Source organism: Triturus cristatus, chromosome 2_2 (genome assembly GCF_964204655.1).
Source record: "Triturus cristatus chromosome 2_2, aTriCri1.1, whole genome shotgun sequence".
In the NCBI taxonomy this organism is placed as follows: Eukaryota; Metazoa; Chordata; class Amphibia; order Caudata; family Salamandridae; genus Triturus; species Triturus cristatus.
Genome location: NC_140582.1, coordinates 142,078,635 through 142,090,768, shown reverse-complemented (window position 1 = coordinate 142,090,768; position 12,134 = coordinate 142,078,635).

Genomic DNA, 12,134 nt, shown 5'->3' with positions numbered 1-12,134 from the left:
TGGGCACATCGGGTCTCCGGGACCCCTGAGGGGTGGCATTGGCGTTGTCGCCTGCCTCCTCCTGGGTGCCCGGGACACCGTGTCCCTCCTGGCCAGCCTGGCTGCTTTGTGGTGGTGGGGCAGGGATCCTGGGTGTCTCCTGGGATGTGGCAGGAGTGGGGGTGGTGGTTGGCCCCGTTGTACCTGACGCAGGTGCTGCAGGTCGTTGGACACCAGAGGGGCCAGGTTGGTCGGGGTCGTCCACAGAGTGGTGAGAGTCGTCGCTGCCGGTGGGATCGGCCTCCCGCAGAGCCGGGTCCTGTGAGTCTTCCCCCCCAGTGTTGGGGGGTGAACCACGAGGTTGACCTGTGTGTGAGAGAGACAATGTTAATTTTGGTCCATGCAACATCCATGTTTCATCAGTTTCAAAGTTGGAACATTTCCTCTTGGAATTAGGATCTGTCTTGCATTCCACTCACAGTGCACTTGTGCATGGGTGTGTCCCTTGGGCACCACTTTGGCGCCTTTAACTATGTGTGGCACAGTCTTACTTGCTGCGTCAAGTGTGACTGCAGTCAGCAGTGGAGTGGGCAGGTGTGGCGAGCCATGCATTGGCGCCTTCCGTGTAGCACTGTACATGTGCACATGGAGTGGATCCACACACTTATATAATGCAGATAGCTGTCGTTGTGCTCGTGCACAGGTTGTGACATGGCCCTGTGTTTTGCCATGGAGAAGAGGGGGGGTTCTGGCACTGGCCACCCTTGTCTACATGCACGCAGTCCACCTGCTGACGAGCAGACATTCCCACACACCACAAGGCTGATTTGCTCTCCCTGTGTCTCCCTCCCTCTCTGTCCCCCTCTCCCTCCCTCTCTGTCCCCCTTTCCCTCCCTCTGTGTGTCAGCCTCCTCCCTCTGTCCGTCTTCCCGTGTCTCCCTCCCTCTCTGTCCCCCTGTCCCTCCCTCTGTGTGTCAGCCTCCTCCCTCTGTCCATCTCCCTGTGTCTCCCTCCCTCTGTGTCCCCCTGTCCCTCCCTCTGTGTGTCAGCCTCCTCCCTCTGTCCGTCTCCCTGTGTCTCCCTCCCTCTGTATCCCCCTGTCCCTCCCTCTGTGTGTCAGCCTCCTGCCTCTGTCCGTCTCCCTGTGTCTCCCTCCCTCTGTGTCCCCCTGTCCCTCCCTCTGTGTGTCACCCTCTGTCACCTAAGGCCAGCTTCCTGGGCACAGACTGTTAGCAGATCTTTGAATGGCCCTTGGCTTGTTGCTGTTAGTTTGTTTCTGATCTCCAGGCACCCATTGGGTGTAGTGTGTGTGTCTGCGCTGCTGCAGTGGTGGTGTGTGCTGCCACTCTTTCACAGTGTTGGCTGTTCATTAGCTGCTGTCATGTGCGAAAACGTGCCTTCACCCCCATGTGTTAATGCAAGGCGTCCGCCATTTGCTGGTGAGTCTTTCCTGTGTGGGGACACAGTGTTAGTCTGGCTGTGACCTAGGCCATATGGGCAGAGGGCATTGTTGTCTGCTTCTGAGTTGCACTATGTGATTTTTGGGGCCCACCCTCCCGCCATCCGGCTTATCGTGTCATGTGTTGGTGTCTTCTGTGGCCTGTGACTTGACATTGTCCAGCTGGGTGCATGGGGCATGGTGGTGCCAGTGGCATGTGCGTGTTCATGGAGTGTGGTTGAGTCATGCGATAGCTTGGGGTGGTTGCGTGCCTGTTTGTGGGTTTGGTTGTGGATGACGTTCCCCCCATGTGAGGTGCGTTGTTTGTGTACTCACCCGGGTCTCGGAGTCCTCCTAATCCTTCGACTTCCTCCACTGGCAGTATGGCCATCACCCTCTCCTCCCAGGGATGGTAGTGTACAGGTCTGCGGGACGGCCCTCCTCCTGGTTGTGTTCGTCCGTCATCTTGGCCCGGACCCTCCTCCGCAGATCGTACCACCAGGCTTGGCATTCCTGCTTGTTCCTTCTGGTGTCCGCAACAGCATTCACAGCATCGACGATGGTCTGCCACATGGCTGTTTTTTCTGAAATGCTGGTCTGTCTGACCAATGTTCCAAAGAGGTGTGGCTCGACTCTGAGGATTTCATCGACAAGGACCTCCAACTCTCGGTTACTGAACTTTGGATTCTTGTTAGTGGGCATGGTGAGGGGTGTGGGTGTGGATGGTGGGGGGGTGTGGATGGTTGTGGGTGTGTGGGTGTGGTTGTGCAGGTGTGTGTGTGTGTGTGTGTGAATGTGATGAGGGGGTGTTTGTGAAGGTGGTTGTGTGAAGATGTGCAAGTGTAAGGTGTGGTGAAGCTTGTAGTATGGTGCTGTAGGTTGTCTGTGGGGTCTGGCAGCAGTGAGTCTGTTGCAAAGGCTCATGGTTTGTGTGTGTGGGCCCTTTTTATTGGTCCATTGGTGGGTGTGGCTGTGTTTGAAGTTTGGGTGGGTGTGTTATAAGGAGTGGTGGTGTTTTGGGCCTCTGTTTGTTTTTGGCAGTTGCAGGTCAGTGAATGTGTTGTTTTAGTGGTTGTTGGACATGTTTATTGGCTTTGTGCCATTCGAATGGTGTATTCTTGTGTTGTTTTGTTTTGTCCTGGTTGTGTACGTGCGTTTTTAGCGTGTGTACGGTGTGTACATGGGCCATTTGGTTGTACAGTGCTGTCCTTGTGTGTGGCTTGGTACGACTCGTACATGCGGTTGTGATGTTGGGGCCTGGGGTGCGCTCCGTACTTAGGAGGTTGTGGTGGGGGTGCAACTCTGACGTACACAGGTGTACATACACGGGGGGTACGACACGTACACGGGTGTACATACACGGGGGGGTACGACACGTACAGGGGTGTACATACACGGGGGTAGGACACGTACACGGGTGGGGGTACGACTCTAACGTACAGGGGTGTACATACACGGTGGTACGACACGTACACGGGTGGGGGTACGACTCGAACGTACAGGGGTGTACATACACGGTGGTACGACACGTACACGGGTGGGGGTACGAGTCGAACGTACAGGGGTGTACATACACGGTGGTACGACACGTACACGGGTGGGGGTACGAGTCGAACGTACAGGGGTGTACATACACGGTGGTACGACACGTACAGGGGTGGGGGTACGACTCGAACGTACAGGGGTGTACATACACGGTGGTACGACACGTACAGGGGTGGGGGTATGACTCGAATGTACAGGGGTGTACATACATGGGGGTACGACACGTACAGGGGTGTACATACACGGGGGTAGAACACGTACACGGGTGGGGGTACGAGTCGAACGTACAGGGGTGTACATACACGGTGGTACGACACGTACAGGGGTGGGGGTATGACTCGAACGTACAGGGGTGTACATACACGGTGGTACAACACGTACAGGGGTGGGGGTACGACTCGAACGTACAGGGGTGTACATACACGGTGGTACGACACGTACAGGGGTGGGGGTATGACTCGAACGTACAGGGGTGTACATACACGGTGGTACGACACGTACAGGGGTGGGGGTACAACTCGAACGTACAGGGGTGTACATACACGGTGGTACAACACGTACAGGGGTGGGGGTACGACTCGAACGTACAGGGGTGTACATACACGGTGGTACGACACGTACAGGGGTGGGGGTATGACTCGAACGTACAGGGGTGTACATACACGGTGGTACGACACGTACACGGGTGGGGGTACGAGTTGAATGTACAGGGGTGTACATACACGGTGGTACGACACGTACAGGGGTGGGGGTACGACTCGAACGTACAGGGGTGTACATACATGGTGGTACAACACGTACAGGGGTGGGGGTACGACTCTATCGTACAGGGGTGTACATACACGGGTGGGAGTGTACATACACGGGGGTACGTCTCGGACGTACGGGGGCTGGGGGGAGTGTTGGGCGCGTATGCAGGCACATGTCTCCATGGTTGCTATGGGAGTTCGGTGCGGACGGTGTTTTTTCCATACGGTTGTAACATCGGACGCACAGGATGGATCGTGATTCCTCGGTCGGATTTCACTTTTCACATTTGTACAGTAAATCGTCCGAGGACGTGTCGGACACATTTTCCGACCCGAGGACGTGTGGGGAATTATTCCCAATGCGGTTCGTATGGACTTTTTACCATGCGAATCGTGATTGCCAGTTTGTACGGCACTTGTACGATTCGTACGGTAAAAAGACCGGATACGAGTCGTACGGGGAACATTTTTACCGGATCGTGATCGGCACCAGAGTGTGATAAACCTGAAGTGTTGAGGCAGGGGGCTGGTAAGTCTGACCTGGATAACCAAGTGAAATGGGGGCTAAATATGTGTGCCATCTTGGAATTTTCCTACACAGGGATGCTGTTGGAGTTATCCGGTTGAATTACAAACCTGCAGTGAACAGATTGTCGGGCCAGGTAGAGATTTGGGTGAAACTCTCTCGCTCTCTGTCTCTCCTTGGTTGGCCATGTATCTTTAATACAAATGATAGTACTGTCCAGTTTTAGTTACCTGTTTTCAAATACTCCCATAACCCTTGTTAGAAATGAGGTCTCTAGTTGACAGAAGTTTATACCCTGTCCAAGTAGGGACCACCACCCTAGTCAGGGTAAGTCAGATACACACCCTAAATTAAGCTTTGCTCACCCTCTGGTAGCTTGGCGCAGAGCAGTCCGGCTTAACTTAAGAGGCAATGTGTAAAGTATTTGTGCAACACTTACAATACAGTAACTCAATGAAAACACCCAAAAATACTCCACAGAGGCTTAACAAAATAAACAACATTTATCTGATTAAAATAAGACCAAAACAACACAACTCCAATTAGTAGAAATCCAGATATGATTTTTTTTAAAGTGTGTTTGCCACCAAAGTGCTCAAAAAGTTACTAATGATTTTGTTCAAATTATAGTTACCACCACAGTGATCAAAAAGTCACTAATTGTCCAATGTGTAAGGCTGGTCATTTAGACGGATGTGATTTTGTAGTCACGGCTGTGTGTGAGGAAGTGCAGGGCAGTGACAGTCACCCCATAGGCCCCACAGCGCTCAGTACTTTCTGGTGGATATGCTGGTTTTGTCAATCACGTACTAGGAGCCGGATCCAGCTGTACAGGTGGGGCCCGTGTCATTGAGTCCATTGGAAAGGGGGGGACTGAAGCCAGAGCACAAACGTTGCGTTGGTGCACCTCTCACAGGCTGCTGAGAATCCTCCAAGTCAGGACCATGTAATTGAGTCCATCCACCATCGCCCAGGTAACTCTTTGCTCGAGGGGCCACACTGGGGATTGCACACGGTGCAGTGGCAGTCTACAAAAAGGAATGGTGTGCCTCCGGTTGGCACTCAAGCTGTAAGCGCTGATCGTAGCATCTCCAGAAGGAATTCAGAGACTTCATCAGCACCAGGCACAATGCACTGGGCTTAGACGGCTCAGGAGGGAAAGCGGTGACCTCACCCAGTGTGCAGATATGAGGCGCTGCTCTTAGATGACCTCAGCTGCTGGGTGGAAAGTGCAGAAGCCAGCTGCCGTGTAGGAACAAAACAAAGTTTTTTAAGTCCCTGAGACTTCCTGAACTGGGATCAAGCCCTCGGGTTCAGCTTTTGTCCTCAGCAGGGTAGAGATTGGCATGCAGCAGGGCAGCTCACCAAAGCAGTGAAGCAGTTACTCAGAACAGTCAGTCCCAGCAACGTGACAATCCTTTCAGCACAAAGTCTTTACTCCAGCAAAGTTCTTCTACTGATTTGATAGGGCCGAGCCCTGGTACTTATACCCAAAAGTGCCTTTGATGTAGGGGGTGACTTCAAATGAGTACTCTGAAGTGCACAAGGATCCCTTTTAACCCAGCGCTGTCTGCCAGGCTATCTGTGGGGGTGATCAGTCATTTGTGTGAGGACAGGATACAGCCTATTCATATGTAGGCATTAGCCACCGCTCCCCCTTCCTGCCCAGGAAGGCTATCAGAATGCAGATGAGTCATCTGTCACACCCAGCCCTTCCTCTGTGTATGACTGTCTAGTGAGAATGCACAAAGTGTAGATATCACACAGCCCAGCCGTGTATTGGAGATAGGCTGCAGGCACACAGAGCAATATTAACAGCAGTGAAATGTCCACTTTCTAAAAGTGGGATTTTTAAAATGGTAATGTCACATACAAGTCTACCATCAAAGAGGTTTTATCACCACCATTCCAGAGATATTAAACATGAAGTAGCTACTCCTTTCCAATCAGGAATTACAGCTTAATATGTATTTTAAGGAATCTCCAGTGCTAGTCTGTAGAAGGAGTACACCTCACAGTACCTGCACAGCACCCTGCCCTTAGGGGTGACTTATTTGTAATAAAAGGGAAGTTTAAGGCTTGGCAAGGGGTTTTAAGTCGAAGTAGATGTAAACTGCATACTCAGGCCCTGCTATAGCGGGCCTGAGACAGGTTTGAAAGGCTACTTGTGTGGGTGGAACAACCAGTGCTGTAGGCCCAGTAGTAGCATTTAGATTACAGGCCCTGGGTACACGGTATACCACTTTACAAGGGATGACCAGGTAAACTAAATATGCCAAACTGGTATACACCCAAGTCAACATGTTTAGGGGAGAAGCACATTCACTTTAGTACTGGTTAGCAGTGGTAAAGTGCTCAAGGTCCTAAGGCCAACAAAAAGATACAGCAAAAAGTGGAGGGAAGCAGGCAAAACATTGGAAGAAACCATCCTGACAGGTCCAGCACCTCTTAATTAAAATAAATGTTCAGGTTCTCAAATCTCTGTTACTTAAATTTGTATGAGCTGGGAAAATGTCCATATTAAGATGGGGTATCATGGCATTGGCCTATGAGAAGGGTGGATTTGAAGTCCAAGACTTTCAAATATATTACCTGGTGGTGCAGTGCCTTTATGCAATGTACTAGCATAATCCAGATGCCCAGCTCCCATATCTTATCCCCAAACGGGAACAGACTGGACATAAGCCGTTTAGCTCTTTACTTCCCCTCAGATTTCCAAGCCCTAAATCAGAGCTAGTTACAATAGCAGCAACAAGCTGGGCCTGGAGAGCATTGTGCATCGGGGTTGGCAGATTTTTGTAATACTCTCCAGTACTGTGTCTGGCAGACAACCTTTCCCTCCTCCTAAAACGGAACGGGTCTTGTCACAGACTTTAGCCAGAGGCGGGCTTGTGTAATTTGGCCATCTGTACGTGAAGGGTAGAGTTATCAGACTAGATCAATTCAGATCTAGACGTGATATCTCCCTGCTGGGCTTATGTATTTGAGGCCGCATCATATGGTGCAGGAGAAACTCTTAGGCTTCCCAATGGAGCCAATGGAGTTCACTCTTCTGATGTATCGATCAGATCTCCAGAGTCAACTAGACGGATCTCCAAAATATACCCTATGACTACAGAACTGCATGCGGGGAACCTGGCTTCTCATAGATGTGCCTGGGAGGGTGATTTGGTGTTTGAATTGACAGACAAAACCTAGAAAAAGTGTTATATTCGATAGTGAGAGTATCCATGAATCATCAACATAAACTAATACACTTCACTGTGCCTGTTTCACACTTGAACAGCAGTATAGTATCTACTCATAGGTCACATCATTCACATAGGTCACATCATTACCCGCGGTGTTATTCCCACCATGCTGGGTTTTATCATTTAGTTGGCCTTGTCTCTTGATAGCTGAGTATTAGAAAGACATTTCACACATGATTTCATATGACAGTGCAAGGCTTGGAACAGTTGCCACAGATTGCCCTACTTAATTATGTAAAACTGAGTCCCTAGTGTAGCTGATGAATTACAGCGCTTGCCCTTCTGCTAGCTAAGCATAGGATTGCTATACATTGGTTTAGGACAATTCCCAAGCTAGTAGACAGGTTGTGGAATCTTGCAACATGCAATGATAGACTGAATCATGTGCCAAGATGCAACCTCGACATCCAGACTCAAAGATATACAGGGCCCCCTCTGTGCTCGTTTAATCGAATCTGGAATGCGGAATCTGATTATTCTGACAGTGATGAACTTCCCAGTAAGGCTGGGATCTCCAAAGGTGCAACTGAGAGGCAGGTGTGCTATTGAGCTATATGTCCTGGGTTTTTATTGAATGGATTCCGGCCTCAGACAAGAGGACCAGTAGGCTCGAGGGTATAACTTGTCCAGTGCATTATTGTCTGGAGGGTCTCTGTTTTTTGGTAACTTATAATGTGAGTACTCTGTTGGAACACAACTATCTGTAACACATCTTTATTGATGCAAATACTATTTCCTAATAATGATAATGCAGATATATTGAGAAATGAAAATCTGATGAAACCTGCACAGGTTTAAAATGTTCAATATAAGATTATTTTAAAAACGACATTGGAGATGGTACAGAGCTCAGGATCATCCCCTCCCTAACCTGAAATCATACCACTCTCAATGGTGGTAGACGTGTAGCAAAATTTGTCTTTTCTGCATGGTCTGCCCAGATATTTCACCTTTTATTGGATGCTATGTTGTTGGTATTAGGGCTCTGCTATATTCAGGGCTGCAGTGCATGTGCTATGGGTCTAAGTAGAAATGGCAAAATTGATTCCACCCAATTGGTCTATTTAACTTTCCAGCAAGGCCATAGTAAATGGTGCAGAAAATGCACCAAGGGCATATGAGTTAAATGTCTTATGAGGGCTGAAGTGAATATTTACCTCACTCTCATGTATGGCAAATTACATGGCTGCCCCGAGCCTCCTAAGCTCTGTCTGGACTGCAATTTTAAGGCACTTTATTAACACATGGCAAGAAATAGTTCCTTTGCCATGAATCAAAACCTATTTTTATATTTTAATAAGTTACCTCTAAAGTTTATCTAGTGAGGCCACAAGACAGGGTAGAAAATTTGTAAAAAAATAAATTAATTAAAAGTACAGTATATTTTATCAGTGTGCCCTCACAGTGTCTGAATGCCTGAAAGCTATTTCCAATGTGGAGGTTTGGCTATATTTTTCAAAGGATAAGATTAGGTGTGATTAAAATATTTGAGGCCATATTTATCATTTTTTCATACAGCGCAACACAGCAAGCCACCTTGGTGGGCCTTGTGAAAGGGAAAGGTTACGAATCCGCTCTATTTAACATTATACCAGGCATTCCTGTCTATTCCTAATGCTGGCGCACCTAGCGCCAACACAGGCACCCTTCCCTCATGGTTTAAGGGTGCCTGCGTTGTAGGCAGTATTGTTTCTGTGCAGGAAGGGATTTTCCTCTTTTTGATGCAGCACATGTCGAAAGAGGAAAAAACAAGGAGAAATAAAGGTATTTCCCCTCGTTATGCCTCACATGGGGAGGCTTAGCATTTTTGACGCACTGCCAGCTCTAGCACTAACGGTAAATGTGCCAAAATCTATGGGTGGATACTCGGGAACACCCACGCTCTACCAATTGAACTCCTCCCAGAGTAACTCATGGCAGCAATTTGTGCTGCCTTGTGTTACTCTATCAATCAATCAATCAATCCACTTTATTCGATTAATTAAAATCATAAAAGTACAATACACAACATACATGGAAAGTAGATAAAAACATTTAGACAAGATATATAAAACAATCACTCTTATAAAATTCATTATATCCTAAATTCTCAAACTTTTCGATTTGCATGTATGATAACAATAGGATTTAGACAGTATTCATCAACAATTTTCTATTTTTCTTGAGCCTCGAAGCAGCAACCAGAAAACACGCAATGTTAAAAATATCCCAGGGGTTGCTCAGCGTCTGCAGATAAAGTAGAGCTGGTCTGACCTGCAAAAAAACCCTTCCTCTCAGGATGGGGATTAAATACTTCATAAGAATATCAATATAAAAATGACAAAACATTTTAAAATGTAAAGTATCCTTCGGTGAATAATTGTCCCATTGACAAGGTTCTGCGTCCTCAGGTTTACACCACCCCCGAAAGTCACCTAATAAAAGAGGGATCAGATTGAAACGGAACCTGGTTAGGAGCCAGCGATGGAAAGGCTTATTCACGAATACCAAATAAGGTTCAATAAGGATATTCGTTTTTGTTAAAAAATGGCCCCTAACTAAGGGTTTACGTAACTCCTGTTCTTCCCATTCCAACGTCAAAAAGTTCTTAAAATTCATTTTCACCCACGGCACATCCTCCTTCCGGATCTTTTGGGGAACTTCAAATAGCTCAGGCCGCCCTATTTTAGTTAGCATACATCTAACATATGACAATCACTTAATTTTATTAGAGTTATCTAATTTAACACAGTCCCATAAGATCTGGTGATTCAGGGTTAATTCAGGATTGAACCAGGTTTTGAGCCAACAGAGCAATGGGGCTGTACTCAAATTATCAGAAACGTAGCCTAGCCCCAGTTCCTGGAGTATAGAGAAAGTTGGGGTAGATTGTGGTTCGGACAAAAGGCTTCGTAAAAATATATTTTCCGCTATCTGAACCCCAACCTGCTCTTTGATTCCCCATATAGAGGAGCCATAGGCCACAATCGCCAGGCACTTTGCTCTGTATATTTTTAATATACCATCAATAGGTCTGGCCCCCAACCACTGTGCAATTCCTAATAAACCTGAGGAAGATCGGATGATAGCATTCTTTTTAATTTTTTGTTGGGGTATCCAAGAGGACCTATCATCAAAAACAACCCCTAAATAAGTAAAAGAAGAGACCGAAGTCACTTCCAACCCATTACAATAAAAAGATTTAGTTTTACTTACTCTAGTACCAGTTGACATAATTTGAGACTTTCCATTATTTACTACCAAATCCAAAGACTGCATGTAGGCCCCAAAAGCGTCTAGAAGCTGCTGGAGGCCTACCGCAGTACATGCTAAAAGAACAGCGTAATCCGCGTTTAGGAGAACCAGGTTAGGACAGTCTCCTACACGCAGGATATCCAAGGACGCCTCCAGTAGAGTCCTGTCCAAATCGTTAATGAAAAGTGTAAAAAGCAGGGGCGCCAGAATGCACCCCTGACGGACGCCCCTGCCTGATTTAAAGTACTTGTGCGTTAACCATCCTGGAAATTCCTAACCGAGGCAGTGAGATCTTGATAAAGGTCAGCCAGAAAATGCACTAAAAATGGATCAAGACTTTTATCCAGCAAAATATTCCATAGCTTTGACCTGTTAACCAGGTCAAACACTGAAGATAGATTCATAAATGCCATCCTTAGACATCCTTCTTTTGCCACAGTATATTTACTTATTAATAAGTATAAATTGAGGCACTGGTCCATGCTGCTTCTGCCTTTTCTAAACCCATATTGTAAGTTAGATAGGATCTTCTTCTCAGTAGCCCAGTCTAAAATTTTAGTTAAAATCACCTTTCCTAATATTTTAACAGAAGAGTCGATCAGGGATCGGTCTATAACTCCGCGGATCCCCTCTCTGGCTTTTTTAAAAAAAATCGGTATAATAATCGATTGGGACCATGATGCAGGGAACCCTAATGAACCAGAGGCATTAAAACATTTACCAGAATTTTCGCCCAAAATTCGGGTTCACTTTTATAGAGGTCTGTAGGGACCCAGTCTGGACCAGGAGCCTTATTACTAGAGGACTCCCTTATAGCTTTCTCAATTTCCTCCTCACAAAAAGTGAGTGAAACTGTAGCTTGGTTAGGTAATTGCCTAAAGGACTTGTCCAGTTCCTCATTAGAGGCATACATTACCTCAAAATTGGACAACCACTGGGCCTCTGTAATGTTACTTTCCTGTATCTCATTGTCCACCCCAGAGAAGAAAGGGGTACTAATAATTGCCCACATTTTTTAACTATCCTTTAGCACCTCGACAGATAATAACGCGTGCCACGCCTCTGCCTTAATCTCTGCTTTCCAACTATGGACAGCTGTCTTATACTGTTTCCGCAGATTTGCTATTAAAACCCTATCACGGGGTAAATGTTTCTGTGCTAAAGTTAGGGAGCGGTGAGCACGCGAACAATTATCATCAATCCATCTTATACCTCGTGTAGCTCTTTGTTTAGTATTGACGGTTAAATCACAAGCTGTCTGTCTACAGATACCATCAAAAGCTCTAAGTACAGCATCCTGAGAACTAGAGGGGTCGACACATATTGTGATATTCCCTCTGCTTTTCTCACACAGGTCTGTAAAAAAGATATCAGGCATAAATTTAGACCATCTAAGCCTCCTCCCCTGATCA